Source organism: Molossus molossus, unplaced genomic scaffold (assembly GCF_014108415.1).
Source record: "Molossus molossus isolate mMolMol1 unplaced genomic scaffold, mMolMol1.p scaffold_m16_p_2, whole genome shotgun sequence".
Taxonomy (NCBI): Eukaryota; Metazoa; Chordata; class Mammalia; order Chiroptera; family Molossidae; genus Molossus; species Molossus molossus.
In genome coordinates, this window is record NW_023425355.1 from 105,979,303 (window position 1) to 105,996,496 (window position 17,194).

The 17,194-nt window shown below is 40.2% G+C and overlaps 1 protein-coding gene across 1 annotated transcript in view; it reads right to left on the bottom strand.

Moving 5' to 3' along the window:
* The window catches only part of ZNF157 (zinc finger protein 157), a 32,454-nt gene that overhangs the window by 3,793 nt on the left and 11,467 nt on the right, over positions 1–17,194 (bottom strand). The window lies entirely within an intron of this gene.

The following is a 17,194-nucleotide window of genomic DNA, read 5'->3' on the forward strand; positions in this document are numbered from 1 at the left end:
TAGAACTACATATAGCACAGTATGATAGGAAAATAGTGCTTCAGGCTATGATGAGATAAAGGGCTATAGCAGCAATTTTCAACCAGTGTGTCACAAAAAAAATTTAAAAACATGCAATACCTGACTATTTAGTCAGGGAACACTGACCTCTTTTCCTTTAGATTGTCAAATAAAAAAATTACAACAGCCAACACAATAGTCGTCTAGTGTGAATGAATCAAAATTATACCTATTATTTTGTCAGATCAACAAAAAATATATTTTTGGTGTGCTGCAGAATTTTAGTAATTAGTTTCTGTGTGCCATGAGAGAAAAGGGTTGAAAATCGCTGGGCTGTAGAGACATTCAGGGACCAAACAGTGAAGGGATTTTCAACTTTTTTTTTCTTTAAATCATCAATCTCCAAAATACTAGATTCCCTATACCATCAGAATATTGTTTGACCTTCCCACAATATATTTATATTTATAAATTATACAGAAATATCATCAAGTGGGAGAAAGGGTGACAATATTACTCCCAGGATAGTGGCATGAGCAGCTGGGTTGAGGCTGGTGCCATATATTGGGATTTAGCAAAACAGGAGAGAAACACAGGTTGGCAAAAGGGAAAATTGAGATATATCTTAGACTTGAGCTGGAGTGTTTGTTTATGGCACATACTAATAGACACGTCCAGCTGGCAGGTGATTCTGGAACTCAAAAAAGAATGCTAACATAGCCCTGGCCAGTTTTGCCTAGTGGTTAGAACATTGGCCCGTGGACCAGAGAGTCCCGAGTTCGGTTCCCACTAAGGGCACATACTTCAGTTGTAGTTTGTCCCCGGCCCCAGTTGGGGTTGTGTGTGTGGTAACCAGTCGATGTGTCTCTCTCACATCGATGTTTCTGTCTCTCTCTTCCTCCCTCTCTCTCTCCAGCTCTATCTGAAGATAAATGCAGAAATGTCCTCGGGTAAGGATTAAAAAAAAAAAAAATGCTAACATAGACCAAGAAGTGGGAAGCAATAGCATTTCAGTACTAGCTGAAACCACAAGAATAAATTGGATGGCTAAGAGAGAACACAGAGCTTAAAAGAAGCGCCAAGTACAGTCAGTAGGGACACCAATATAACATGAAGAATAAAGGAGGGCCCCTGTGGGGCAGAGAAAATGGGAGAAATCCTTTTCTTTTCTCATACAGTCCTGCCTCAAAGTAAGCCCCAGTGCCAAAGCTGCAACCGGACAGCAGCAGGCACCTCAAACTCGAATTGAGAGGAATCCTTTCCTTTGGCCAGTGGAACAGTGTTCTGAAGAGTGTGGGAAGGATCCCTATTGCCTTTTTCTAACCTCCCACCACTTATCCCTAAGGGCAAATCTGGTTGCAAAAAGTGTATGCCCAAGTAGAGATGCTAAAGCCCCAGCTGTCCAGTCAGAGGACCAAGAAAGAAGATCCCTGGGAGCAGGAGTGTGGGGAAGATTGCCTGAATAATATAGCTTCAAAATACATTAAGCAGCCCTGGCCGGTTTGGCTCAGTGGTTGGAGCGTAGGCCTGCGGTACAGAGAGACCCGGGTTTGGTTCCCGCTAAGGGCGCGTACCTCGGTTGCATTTGTCCCTGGCCCTGGTTGGTCATGCGGGTGGCAGCCACTCGATGTGTCCCTTCACATCGATGTTTCTCTCTCTCTCTCTCTTCCTCTCTCTCCCTCCCGCTCTATCTGAACAAAAAATGGAAAAATGTCCTCGGGTGAGGATAAAAAAAAAAAATACATGAAGCAAAACTGAGAGAATCAAAAGAATAAATGGGTAAATCTACAATTATAGCTTCCAACTTTAAACACTTGCTAGTAATAACAGGAACTAATAGAAAATCAAGAAGGAATAGAAAAACTGAATACCTCCAATCAACCAATTGACTTTGCCAAACTTTCCACTCAAAAATAGAGATTAAGTTTTTTCAAGAGCACATGAATATTTACCAAGCTAGATTACAGCCTGGATCATAAAAAAACACAAGTAAAGGGCTCCACAGGTACCAGAAAAAAAACTGACTTGGAACATAAACTGTAAGACATATCTTAATACAACTATTAGAATTTAATAGCTTTGTTAAAAACTATTAGATTCCTCAAGGCCTCCAGGCAAAAGGATAAAATAATTTACAAGGCAAGATAGTTAGAATGGCATCAATTTCTCAAAAACAACATACAAAGCAAAGCAATAATAGACAGCATTTTCAAGAAATTAAAAGAAAGTACAAGCAAGGAAATTATATCCAGCCAAGATACCCTTCAAATATCAGGGCTTTTAGAGAAACAGTTGGATATGTGCCAGAACACATGTGCCCTTCCTTAGGAATTTATTAGAGCTGTGCTGTCCAATATGGTAGCCATTAGCCACATGTGCCATTTAAATTTACATGTTGATGAATGAAAATGGGATAAAATTTAAAATTCAGTTCCTCAGTCAGACTAGGCACATTTCCACATGTGGCTAATTACAGTACTGGACATTAGAGATACAGAACATTCCCATTGTTGAAGTAAGTTCTATCGCACAGCACAATGCTAGACAGTGACTATCATCCAACCAAAAATGATGAATGGGAAAATGTTGGCAAAAGAACTGACAGTGCACATTTCATATATTTAACTGTAAAGCTAAGATTAAAACAAGGGGAGGGGGGTCGTGGGTTGAAGCATAATGTATAAACATTAAGTGTTCTGACAAAGTAGAAAAACTACAATGAGAGAAGAGCCCGGCCAGTGTGGCTCAGTGGATTGGGTGTCGTTCCATGGACTGAGAGTTCCTGGTTCAATTCTCAGTCAAGGCACACACCCGGGTTTCAGGCTTAATCCCCAGTGAGGGGCGTGCAGGAGGCAGCTGAGTGATGTTTCTCTTTCATATTGATGTTTCTGTCTCTCTCTCTAAAAAAAAATCAATAAAATTTTTTTAAATGGGAGAAGAGAAAGAGAAAGGGGAAAGCTGAATAAGATCACTGACTGCTTTCAGTAATAACTGAAAGACAAATTAGGTGGTAAAAGATTAATAAGAAAAAAGTCAACTGATACAGCCATTATGGAAAAACAATATGGAGGTTCCTCAATAAATTAATAGAACTACCATATGATCCAGCAATCCTACTTCTGGGTATCTATCCAGAGAAAGTGAAATCACTATACTGCAGAGATATCTACACTCCCATGTTCACTGGAGTATTATTCACAACAGCCAAGACATGGAAACAACCTAAGTGTCTGCTGAAAGATAAATAAAGAAGATGTGGTGCAGCCCGGCCAGTGTGGCTCAGTGGACTGAGCGTTATCCTATGGACTGAGAGGTCCCAGTTCAATTCCTGGTCAGGACACATGCCTGGATTTGGGCTCGATCCCCAGTGCAGGGCATGCAGGAGGCAGCCAACCGATGTTTCTCTCTCTCTCTCCCTTCCTCTCTCTCTAAAAAAATCAATAAAACATATTAAAAAAAAAAAAAAAAAGATGCCTGGCCAGTGTGGCGCAGTGGTTGAGCATCGACCCATGCACCAAGAGGTCACCGGTTTGATTCCTAGTCAGGGCACATGCCCAGGTTGTGGGCCCCATCCCCAGTGGGGGGCATGCAGGAGGTGGCCAATCGATGTTCTCTCTCATTGATGTTTCTATCTCTCTCTCCCTCTCCCTTCCTCTCTAACATAAAGAAAAAATGTATATTAAAAAAAAAAGATGTGATATATATACAACAGAATATTATTCAGCCATGAGAAAGAAAGAAATCCTGCCATTTACAACAACATGGATAGACCTTAAGGGCATTATGCTAAGTGAAATAAATGAGAGAGAAAGACAAACACTGTATAGTCCCACCTATATGTGGAATCTAAAAAATAAGTCAAACCGCCCTAGCTGGTTTGGTTCATGGGTTAGAGTATTGGGTCACAGGTTCAATTCCCAGTTAAGGATACATACCTGGGTTGCAGGTTCAATCTCTGGCCCCAGGGGTGGTCCTGTGGAGACAACCAATCAATGTGTCTCTTTCACATTGATGTTTATCTCTCTCTCCCTCCTTTACACTCTATCTAAAAAAATCAATGGAAAAATATCCTCAGGGGAAGATTAACCAAAAAAAAAAAAAAAGTGGAACTTGCCTGGCCAGTGTGGTTCAGTGGATTGAGCATTATCCCATGGACTATGAGGTCCCAGTTCCATTCCCAGTCAGCGCACATGTCTGGGTTGCGGGTTTGATCCCCAGTAAGGGGTGTGCAGGAGGCAGCTGATTGATGTTTCTCTCTTACATCGATGTTTCTCTCTCTCTCTCTCCCTTCCTTTCTCTCTACAATCAATAAAAACATATTTTTAAAAAATTAATCAAACTTATAAAAGCAGAAGGTAGAATGATGGTTACCAGGTGTAGGGGAAATAGGAAGATGTTGGTCAAAGAGGAGAAAGTTACAGTGATGTAGAATGAGAGATCTAATACACAGGCATGATGACTGTACTTAATAATACTGTGCTGAGCAATGGAAATATGCTAAGAGTAGATTTCAGGTGAACTCATCACACGCAAAAAAAGAGTAACTATGTGAAGCAATATGTTCATTAGCTTGGCAATAATAATCACTGCACTATGTATATACATCATCATGCTGTATACCTTAAATATATACAATTTGGGGAGAGGAGTAAGGAAAGTTTATTGAATTAAGAAGGCACCAACCAAGAAGATGGGAGTCCTAGTTGTACCTCAAATCCATCATAAGAAAGTATAGACTTCAATTTTTTCTACTATTTTCTCTACTAAAAGAAAAAGAAAATACAGATTTCAGGCTTCCCTTATGTTCAGGGAAGGGGAAATAGGAGGGGCTGTTTTTGTAAAACTCAAGCCACAGGCAGAATTCCTCTAATGATTAGCATGTTTACATGCAAGACTAAGCAGAAGCTGTTGACCTGAAGGGCATGGGAACAAAGCAGGTTTGAACAAGATGGAGTCACAGAGACCCAGCATTTCACTCTGCTACAATTCCTCCCTTTTTTGTTCATTCCTCAATCTTGAAAGAAATAGGGCAACCGGTAAATATATACAATTTTTATAAATATAAAAGTAAATAAAGAGAAAGAAAAAAGGATTAACTCAAAGGTAACCCCCAGCATAAAAATATAAACCTTCTTAATTACCAAAAAAATTTAGAGGGAACACAAGAGAAAGAAAGACAGTAAATATAACAAATATACACAGTAATTACAACATAATTTAAAATTAGATAATTGAGCCCTGGCCAGTTTGGCTCAGCAGTTGGAGCATCAGCCTGCAGACCAGAGAGTCCCGGGTTCGATTCCCACTAGGAGCACGTACCAAAAAAATAAATAAATATATAAATAAAATAAAATGAGATCATTGAAACCAAACATATTTGTATTATTTATAGTACCAAATGGTAACACAAATAAATGTGTATGGGCTTACCTGTCTATTAAAACAAAAAGGTCTTCACATTGCCTCATAAAGCAGAACCCAATACAATGCTATGTATATAAGAGACATGCTTAAAACACAGTCATTCAAAAAGGCTAAAATGAAAGAAATGGACAAAGATTTACCAAGTAAAAACAATATAAAAGCAGGAATTAAAATCCTGATACCAGACAAAGTAATATCCAGAAGCAATTATATCAGACAAAAGTAATTTTATTAGACTTTGTAATGTTAAAAACCTGTCCACAATGAAGATATAACAATAAAGACATTTGTGAATACCTATGCACAAAGTAACATAGCAAAAGCCTATAGGAACCAAAACCTACAGGAATGTAAGAAGAAATAGAAACATTCTCTAATGAGAGACTTAACATACCACTCACAGAATTAAACAGACTAATTGGACAAAAAAAAATAAGTAATAATATTAAAGATGTAAACAACATAGTCAATAATGTGGAACTTTTTAAAAACAATATATTTTTATTGACTTCTTTTTTTGGAGAGATAGAAATATCGAGGTGAGAGATAAACATCAATCGGCTACCTCCTGCACGCCTCCTACTGGGGACAGAGCCCGAAACCTGGGCATGTTCCCTGACTGGGAATCGAAAAGGGACCTCTCAGTCCATGGGACGATGCTCAATCCACTGACCCACATTGGCCAAGCTATATAATGTAGAACTTTTAGGTGTGTGTGTGTGTGTGTGTGTGTGTGTGTGTGTGTGTGCATATATAGTGGAATCTTGGTTCTCAAATTCAATTCCTTCCAGAAGGCTGTTCAAGAAACGATTTGAAAACCAAATCACTTTTTTCCCATCAGAAATCATGTAAATTGAATTAATCCATTTCAGATCGCTAAATGATTCAATTGTAACCTTTCTTCTATACAGTATATATCTAATGTACTGTTTAATCTATAAACAAACACTGCTTTTCTTAAATTTATCAAACCACCCCCTACTAGCCTTAAAGGACTCACTTTCAGCACTCATTCCGGGGGTGCCTTTCAGGAGGTCAGTATGCAGTATCTTCGCTTTTTCATATACCACTGCCTCCAAAATGATGTCACTGGCTAACTGCTTTTCGTTTATGCAAAGTAATAAGTTTTTCTACCTCTTCTATTGCTTGTGATCACTGTTTCTTTCGCACTCTTAGCAACATTAGCACTCTTGACGGCCTCTGTAAGTTTTAAAGTTGTGCTAATCATCCATTTTGCCAGCAACAAAAGCAAACACACACACACACACACACACAAATATTCACAGCACAATTTCCTAATATTTTAACAAGCAAGGTTTAGTGGTAAACTGACTCACATTCTCTTTGTTTGTGGCCTGAGAGACCCTTTTTGTCATGCTGATGTATCAGCATGAAAGGGTTGTGAGTTCAAGAACTGAAGTTTGGCCCTGGCCAGTTTGGCTCAGCGGTTAGAGCATCGGCCTGCGGTCCTGAGAGACCCAGGTCCCGTTCCCTTTAAGGGCATGTACCTTGGTTGCAGTTTGTCCCCGGCCCTGGTTGGTCATGTGGGTGGCAGCCACTCGATGTGTCCCTTTCACGTCGATGTTTCTCTCTCTCTCTCTCTTCCTCACTCTCCCTCCTACTCTACCTGAACAAAAAATGGAAAAATGTCCTCGGGTGAGGATAAAAAAAAAAAAGAACTGAAGTTTGGTTCAACAACCAAGAAATTATTTCTGTGAATAACTTGGTTGAGAACCAAACTGTTCAAAATAGGAGACGTTCGAGAACTGAGGTTTGACTGTATATATACTGGGCACTACAAATGGATCATACAGAACATATTTTTTCTCAAATGTACATGGAACATTCACAAAAATGGACCAAATACTAGGGCACAAAAATAACAATCCTTAAAATAAAAATATTATATAATGAACATAACAGTCTGAGGAATGGGGTAGTCCCAGAGACGTGTAAGTGGGGTACAGACTGACAATCCCCAGAAGAGGGGTTGGGGGGGAGATAAACCACAGAACTTATATGCATGTATGCATGAACAATGGACATGGACAACAAAGCTGGGGACAGGGCGGGGAGGGAGGGGGAGGGGAGAATCAGTGGGGGAAAAGGGAGAAACATCTGTAACAAAAATAAATTAATTTAAAAATAAAAATATATATTATAAATACTGATCACAATCAATAAAGAAATTTCAGAATTAAAAATTGACAAGCTGATCATAAAACTCATAATGAAAATAAAAAGGACCTAGAATAGCCAAAACAATTTTGAAAAAGAAAGGAAAAGATGTGCGTTACCTAATTTTAAGACTTATGAAGTTACAGATCTCAAGATGGTGTAGTTTTTTGTCAAGATAGATATATGAGACAAAATAGAATTTAGAAATAGACCCACACATATATATGGTCAATCAATGTCTGAAAAAGGTGTCAAGGATATTCAGTGGGGAAAGGATACTCTTCTCAATAAATGGTTCTGGAACAATTGGACAGTCATATCCAAAAAAAGTCAGCCTTCCACAACCCACTGTATGGGAGAACATCATTGCCAATGATGTATCAGATAAGGGGTTAATTTCCAATATATATAGAGTGCTCATACAACTCAACAAAAGGAAGACAAAGAACCCAATTAAAAAATGGGCAGAGGAGCTGAATAGACACCTCTCCAAACAGGACATACAAATGGCTAAGAGACATATGAAGAAATGCTCAACATCACTAATCATCAGAGAGATGCAAATTAAAACAACAATGAGGTATCACCTCACACCTGTCAGAATGGCCGCCATCAACAGATCATCAAACAACAAGTGTTGGCGAGGGTGTGGAGAAAAGGGGACTCTAATACACTGCTGGTGGGAATGCAGACTGGTGCAGCCGCTATGGAAAACAATATGGTGCTATCTCAAAAAATTAAAAATTGAACTTCCATTTGACCCAGTGATCCCACTGCTGGGAATATACCCTAAGAAGCCTGAAACACCAATCAGGAAGAATATATGTACCCCCATGTTCATAGCAGCACTATTTACAATAGCTAAAATCTGGAAACAGCCCAAGTGTCCACCAGTAGACGAATGGATAAAAAAGCTGTGGTACATATACACAATGGAGTACTATGCAGCGGTAAGAAAGAAAGATCTCTTATCCTTTGAGACGACATGGAGGGACCTGGAAAGTATTATCCTAAGTGAAAGAAGCCAAGCAGAAAAAGACAAATACCACATGATTTCACTTATATACGGAATATAATGAACATAACAGTCTGAGGAATACAGTAGACCCAGACACATGGAAGTAGGGCACAGAATGACATCCCTCAGAAGAGGGGATGGGGGGTGGGGGGGTGGGAAGAGATAAACCACAGAACTTATATGCATGTATGCATGACCAATGAACATGGACAACTAAGCCGGGGACAGGGTGGAGGGGGGGTGGGGTGGGGGGTGCCAATGGGGTAAAAAGGTAAAATGTCTGTAACAAAAAAATAAATAAAAATTCATTTAAAAAAAAAAAAAAAAGTCAGCCTTCCAAAAGGATATTTACTGAACTGTCAAACCTAAAATTATCTCCAGAAGGTAAGATTATGAGGAATTTTCAAATGAAAGTTTTTATATTTCTTATCATTTAGTTAAGATAGTGTCTATCAGATTTCTCCACTGTAAAATTTCTAATTATCATCCAGCTGGTGTGGCTCAGTGGTTGAGTGTCGACCCATGCACCAAGAGGTCGCCGGTTTGATTCCCAGTCAGGGCACATACCCAGTTTGTGGGCCCGATCCCCAGCTGGGGACAAGCAGGAGGCAGCCCATCAATGTGTTCTCTCATCAATGTTTCTATCTCTCTCCTTCTTCCCTTCCTCTCTCTCTAAAAATCAATAAAGAAAAATAAATAAATAAAATTTCCAATTGTCCTTATGTAATTAATGAGTAATCTGCAGGGACATACCTTGAGACTACATAAATATTTTGTTCCTCATTAAACTTTCAACCAATAGCTTTGGCATCCACCAATGATTATTGATTGGCTCAATTATTACTACAATGGTTGCAAAATGGTTATTTTTCAAATTTTATGATTCTTTCACATTAGTAATTGTCATTAGATGTTAAGGAAGAGCTTTCCCTTCTCTCTCATTCACTCATTTATTATGAGCCTGGACTCATGGTTTATCTTGGTCTTCTGCCAGACTCAACACCCAGCTGGGGACCCAAGGCCATATGTGCATGTGTGGCTAAAACGGACAGGGAGTAGAAAAGAAACTTTTCTGTTACTCTTTGACATAGAAGAAGAATACATCGTGATTCCAAAATCTATTAGGAAGTACTAACAAGGGCCATAGTTAGATTGGTAGAATATAGAGATGCAACAGCTAATAGAATTAAGGTGAAAATTAGGATTAAAATGGGAATGTTTGAATGGGTTTTATGTGAAGTAGTTACATCCCCTTCATCTAAATGCATTACTGATTTGGATATGTCTGACTGGGAAACACTTTCATCTAGTATTGTAAAACAGAAGAAAATTTGGCCCATATGAATTGCACATGATAAATGAGAATCTTTAGAACTGCCCAAGCCTATACAAGTCTTTATTCTGAAGCAGTATAGAGTAAACGGTGGACAAAAAGAGATTACCACTTTAATCAATGACATGTCAGAAACTGGAGTACTGGTCCAACAAATTCTCTTAGAATAACCCTGTGTGGCCCATAGAAAAGACGGATGGCTCGGGAAGACTAACAAGGCTTAAATAAATTAGTATCACCTACAGCATTAGTAGTTCCTGATATGGTTCAACAGTGAAAATAAAGGAAGCTGAAGGAGACTGGTTCTGCAAATGCTTCTCTCTCTCACAATGCTGGAAAACAGTCAACTGCCATTTGCCTTCACATGGGAAGGATCCCAGTTTACATTTACTGTACTGTCAAAGAATTATTTGAATTTACCAGCTGTTATAAATTCAACTGTCATAATTTGGTTAGAAGAGATTTGGACTGGATGCAGGTCCAAAGCACAATAACAGACTGCACTGATGATATCATGATATCAGAAACTGAAGCTCAAGCTAAGCTGACTTAAATGCAATAGGGACACACATGATCAATAGGAGCTAGTTGATAAAGCCAACAAAAATGCAAGGGCCCAGGGAGTGGAGAAGTGAAATTCTTAGGAATACCCTGGGCAGGAGACTCCCGTGATACTCCACAGACAACAAAAAAATAAACTGCTACTGTTGCCTACCCCTGATACTAAGCAAGAAACAGCACCTGATCAGGTTACTTAAATTTTGTAAGATGCATATTCCACATCTGCAAATATTGCTAGCTCCTCTCCATAAAACTACCTAACTCTCTCCCTCTCTTTCTCTCTCCCTCTCTCTCAACCTCTCTCTCTCTCTCTTCCCCTCTATCTAAAAATCAAAGAAAAAATATCCTTGGGTGAGAATTAACAAAAAATTTTTTTAAATAGTCCTGGCTGATTTGGCTTAGTGGTTAGAGTGTCAGCCCATACACCAAAGGGTCGAGGGATTCCCGGTCAAGGGCACGTACCTGGGTTGCAGGTTCGATCCCTGGCACTGCTTGGGGTTGTATGGGAGGCAACCAATTGATGTGTCTCTCTCACATAGATGTTTCTCTCTCTCTCTCTCTCTCCCCCCCTTCCTCTCCATCTAAATATCAATGGAAAAATATCTTCAGGTGAGGATTAACAATAACAACAACAAAACTACCTAAAAGAAGGCCATATTTAAATAAGGTCTTGAAAGAAAGTAAGCTGCCTCTGAACTGCAAACAGCAACAGTTCTCTTGATGCCTTTTGACCCTTGTGATCCACACTCAGACATGATTCTTGAAGTGTGTGTGACTTGTACGAACAAAGATGGGAGCTCAGTAGACTCATGACCAAAATGACCATGGACGCCCATCCAGTGTGGCTCAGTGGATTGAGCTTTGTCCCATGGACTGAGAGGTCTTGGTTCGATTCCCAGTCAGGGCACCTGCCTAGGTTGCAGGCTCGATCCCCAGTAGGGGACATGCAGGAGGCAGCCGATCCATGTTTCTCTCTCACATTGATGTTTCTCTCTCTCTCTCCCTTCCTCTCTCTCTAAAAAAAAATCAATAAAAACATTTTTTTTAAATGACCATGATGACAGGGATGGAGGTTATGCATGGATTTAATAACATGGACTTCCAGTCACCAAGGTTGACCTGGTTACAGAAGAGAGCCTAATCTGCCAGCAGCAAAGAACAACACTGAGTCCCTGATACGGCACCATTCTCCAGGGTGATCAGCCAGCTACCTGGCGGCAGGTTGATTCCATTGGACCACTTCCATCATGGAAGGGGCAGCGCATTGCCCTTCCTGGAATAGACAGTTACTCTGGATATGGATTTGCCTTCCCTACACACAATGCTTCTGTCAAAACTGCCATCTGTGGCTTTACAGGATGCTTTATCCACCATCATGGTATTCCACACAGTATTGCTTCTGATCAAGAAACTCACTTCACAGCAAATAAAGTGCAGCAATACGTTCAAGTTCACGGAATTCGCTCATCTTACCATATCCCCCACCATCCCGAAGCAGCTTGACAGAATGGTGGAATGGCCTTTTGAAGGCTCAATTAGGCCTGCAGGACAAGATGGAATTCCTGCAGGTCCTGAAGCACAAACTGCAGAGGGTCAGTGGCCACAGCAGCCTCCACAGCTATATACAAATTTTCTTCAGGGCAAATCCTGTTGGTACATTAGTGGGGGAAGACAAATATGGAAAAAAATATTATGGAGACAACAAGCGGTTTTTTGGCTGTCACTAATGGGTGATACATACAGTACTTCCCCACCCCTTATCCACGGGAATACGTTCTGAGACCCCCAGTGGATGCATGAAACCACAGATAGTGATGTAGCCACAAGCCAAAGAACACCTTGAACCACTAGAAGCTAGAAAGGGCAAGGAAGGATTCTCCCCCTAGAGCCTTCAGAAGGACCATGGCTCTGCAAAAACCTTGATTTCAGACTTCTGGCCTCCAGAATTATAAGAGAATAAATTTTTGTTGTTTAAAGCCAAGTTTTTAGTTATTAGTTATAGCAGACCTGGAAACGAACACAGATTTTATTGGGAAGTGAGATACTACTGTGATAAATACTTAAAAATGTGGAAGTGATTTTGGCTTGGGATAAAGTGTAGAATCTGGAAGAATTTTGAGGCATATGACAGAAAATGCGTAGATTGCCTTGAAGAGACTACTGGAAAAAATATGGACATTAAAGGCACTGCTGTAGAGGGCTCAAAAGGAAGTGAGAAAGACAGTAGAGGAAGCTTCTATCACCTTAGAGATTATGTGTATCATAATAGAAATATGAACATTAAAAGTGCTTCTAAGGTGAGATTTCAGATGAAAATAGGGAACATGTTATTGGAAACTGGAGGAAAGATTATCCTTATTATATAATGGCAGAAAAATTGATAGAATTGTGTTCTACAGTTGTGTGGAAAATAGAACTTATAAGGAATGAACTTGGACATTTAGCTGAGAGATTTTCAAGCAAAGTATTGAAGGTGTAGCCTGGTTTTGTCTTGCTGTTTATAGTAGAAGGTGAGACAAAAGAAACATATTGGATAAGGAACTATTAAGCAAAATGAAACCAACACTTGATGATTTGGGATATCTCAGCCTATCCATATTGTAAAGAATGCTAAAATTAGAAAATTCACTGTTAGGATCTAGTGCTATAGAGAGAAAGCCAAGAGTGTGCCTAGATAATCTTTACCTGAAGAGATGAGGTATATGACTCATGGACCCACTGAACCATCTAAGAATAGAGATGGGATTATCCGGTAAAGATCTATTGTCTAGCCCTGGCCAGTGTGGCTCAGTGGTTAAAGTATCTGTCCGTGCACCAAAGGGTCACAGGTTCAATTTCTGATCAAGGGCATATGCTTGGGTTGCAGTTTTGATCTCCATCCCTGGTTGGGGCGCATGCAGGAGGTAACCAATCAATGTGTCTCTCTCACATCAATGTCTGTCTCTCTCTCTCCTTCTGTCTCTCTCTCTCTCTCCCCTTCCTTCCCTCCCTTCCATTCTCTCTAAAATTCAATAGAAAAAATTTCCTCGGGTGAAGATTAAAAACAACAAAAAAGATCTCTTATCTAATGGGGACCTACACAGGAGAGTCATAGGCTTTTGTTTTGGGAATGTTATGTGTGCAGAAACACTGCAAGCTTGAACTCAAAAGGACAGATACAGGCCCTGGCCGGTTTTGCTCAGTGGTTAGAGCATTGGCCTGCAGTCTAGAGAGACCGGTGTTTGGTTCCCGCTAAGGGCACGTACCTCGGTTGCACTTTGTCCCCGGCTCTGGTTGGGTCGTGTGCGTGGCAACCACTCGATGTGTCCCTTTCACATCAATGTTTCTCTCTCTCTCCTTCCCACTCTATCTGAACAAAATATCAAAAAATATCCTCGAGTGAGGATAAAAAAAAAAAAAAGGACAGATACAGGACAAAATGAGAGAAGGCTGTCAGGCTTCTAAAGTTTTACAGGTTGGAAACCGTGTAATGGAACTACCTATCTGTAAACATATGCTACCTTGCGAAAAAAGGAAGAATGACTTCAAGGGCAGAATCAGAGGGTGGAGATGCAGCCCAGAGATAGAGGCCAATGGAGCAGTAGGTGGTACAGGGGTTGAAAGTATTGCCACAGGTCCAAAAGATGGAGCCACCACAGGCCCACAGAGCAGAGCATTAAGCCACAAAGAATTATTTTCAGGCCTATGTACAGATGTAGCTGTGAACAAAACTAACTCCATCTTCGTGTCCCTGATTTCTTTTCTATTCGTTTTTCATGCTATGAACTCTGACCACTATTCTCAACCAGCATACCAAAGCCTATAGTTAATGATTTCCTGTATTTCTTAAACTTACACTATGTAGCTGTAAAGATTCTTGCCAGTAATGGCCAGAATGGCATGACAACTGAGATAAATATCAAACTAGTGTTAGCGTCCATTCTAAGCAGTCATCTATCACAAGACCACCAGGAGGTATGGTTCCTGGCACACACTGCATTCTTTTACCCTTTGTCTTGTCAGTTATTAATACCTAAGCTATATTATTTTTTAAAATGTAGTGTGGCCCTGGCCGGTTTGGCTCAGTGGTTAGAGGGTCGGCCGGCGGTCCAGAGAGGCCCGGGTTCGGTTCCCGCTGAGGGTGCATACCTCGGTTGTAGTTTGTCCCTGGCCCTGGTTGGGTTGTGCAGGAGGCAACCACTCGATGTGCCCCTTTCACGTCGATGTTTCTCTCTCTCTCTCCCTCTCTCTACCTCCCACTCTGTCTGAACAAAAAATGAGAAGATGTCCTCCGGTGAGGATAAAAAAAATGTAGTGTAACAACAGTCTGATAGCAAAGAATAACTGCACCGACTGCTGAGTCGCCTGTCCGTTTCAATCTTATCCCTGTAAGGAACTGATCTTATAATAAATTCTGTTATAATCTATGGAGTTGTCTGCATCATTTTTTAGTCTCAAGAAATCTTCTCATTACAGTGGTCACTACACTGGTGCTCCACCCTCGGACACCTTGAAATCTAATGGGATTGCCATGCTGAATTTCAAACTTGCTTGGGATCAGTGACCCCTTGATTTCTTCTAATTTCTCCCTCTGGAATAGAAATGTCTATCTTATACCAGATCCACCAGTGTATGTTGGAAACAGATAACTTGTTTTCGTTTCACAGATGGAAAGAAAGTTTGCCCTAGGATGGATCATACACAGAGGTCTCAACCCATCTGTACCTGACTTAGATGGTTTAAATAACAAGATCTAGGGCTTTTGAGCTGATGATACTTCGATGAGATTTTGGACTTTAGAGTTGATGCTATAATGGGCTAAGACTTTTATGGATGTTGAGATGTGATTAATTTATTTAGTACATAAGACAAACGTAAATTTGGAGACCAGAGGATGGACTGTAATGGGTTGAATGGTAGCCTCCCAAAAATATGTCCACTTGCTAACGTCCAGACCCTTGAATGTTACCTTATTTGGGAAAAGGATCTTTGCATATATAGTTAAGTATCTTGAATGGAGATCATCCTGAATTACCTGGGTGGACCCTAAATCCAAAGACAAGTATCCTTATAACATACAGCAGAAGAGAGGGGAGTGATGCTGTGGTTCCTGGGCACCATTCAAGTTGCCATCACATTGGCCAAGAGGAGCAGCATGGTCTTCATGGTGTTCATAGCAGGTGATGATGAACAGTCTACACAGATGGCTGCAAGTTGGTAGGATGACAAAGTGACAGAAGCATCCTCAAACAGTTCTGTTGCTGTTAAAATCAATACCAAAAGATGCACTCACTAAAAGCTGAAACATCAGTTGCCAATGGGAACCAGTCAGAAAGTTTAGTCTATTTCCATCCCTCATTTGAACTCTGTAATACTGCTAAAAACTCTCGGTCCATATTTTGTGTTACACCACCCACCTCTCCTAATACAAAGTCATATACGTAAATAGGAAGAGAAAGGTCAGGACATGTCACCCCCTTAGAAGCCTAGTCGATGTTCAAATAAGAGACCTACCCAGAACCTCACTGTCAGAGTGAAAAAAAACCTAACCAAAACACTTCAAGAAAGACAAGCGAAAGAACAAAGAGAGTTTAAGAAGGAAATTGAGGAAGAAAATTGGAAAAGAAATGTTGAATTTTAAAAGAAGCAAGAGCCCGGCCAGTGTGGCTCAGTGGATTGAGCACCGTCCCATGGACTGAGAGGTCCCGGTCCAGTTCCTGGTCTGGGCACATGCCTGAGTTGTGGGCTCGTTCCTCAGTGGGGGTTGTGCAGGAGGCAGCTGATTGATGTTTCTCTCTCACATCGATGTTTCTATCTCTCTCTTCCTTCCTCTCTCTCTAAGAAAATCAATAAAAAAATATTTAAAAAAATAAATAAATCATAAAAAATAAAAGAAAGCAAGAAATGTTGACAAACAGAATGTAAGGAGAGAAAAAAAAAACAGAAAAGGCAGAGAGTAGGGCAGCTCAAGGACATATAAAACAGCAGACTGCACTGGACCATGCAGAGTGCTGCTTGTTTCACAAAGACAAAGGAAAAAGTAGAAAGTGCCAAAGCTGCTGCTTTACTGAAAGCAGGAAGAAATAGAATTTAAGAGGGAATGTTATGCAGGAGAAACCTTTCTGATGGTTCTTCCTTTACAAACCAGTTCCCTGTACATGCTAGAGAAAAAGCATGGCAGTTTGCTGCCAACACAGGAAGACCATGGTACAGTCTTCCAGTGGAAATATACAGACACTGTTGGGAACAGTACCATATGCATGCCTTGTCATCCGGATATTGATTAGCAATTTCTTACTTCATCAAGCTCCTCCTGCACAGACTTCTTTGATAACATCATTAGAACACTCAAATTGTGCACCATCTGGTAACTCAGAAATAAAGAAGAATCGGCCAGAGGAGTGCTGGAAAAGTATGGGGAAGACTTCAAGAGGAAAGGAAGGTAGACTAAGGACCTAAGATGATGGTGAAGATAAAAACACTTGGAATGCAAATTCTACTCAACAGATGTAATGAAACTAAAACATTATGTGCAGTAATCATTGTTTCTCTTATTATTTAATTCAACTAAAATTATACTAGGAGGTAGGACTGCTTTATTTTTTTTTCTAACTAATCAATATTTTAAAGTGTTCTTTAATCCTGCTTAGTGGGTATAGGTTAAAACTGTCTAACTTAGAAAAGTCAAGAGGTAAAACAAC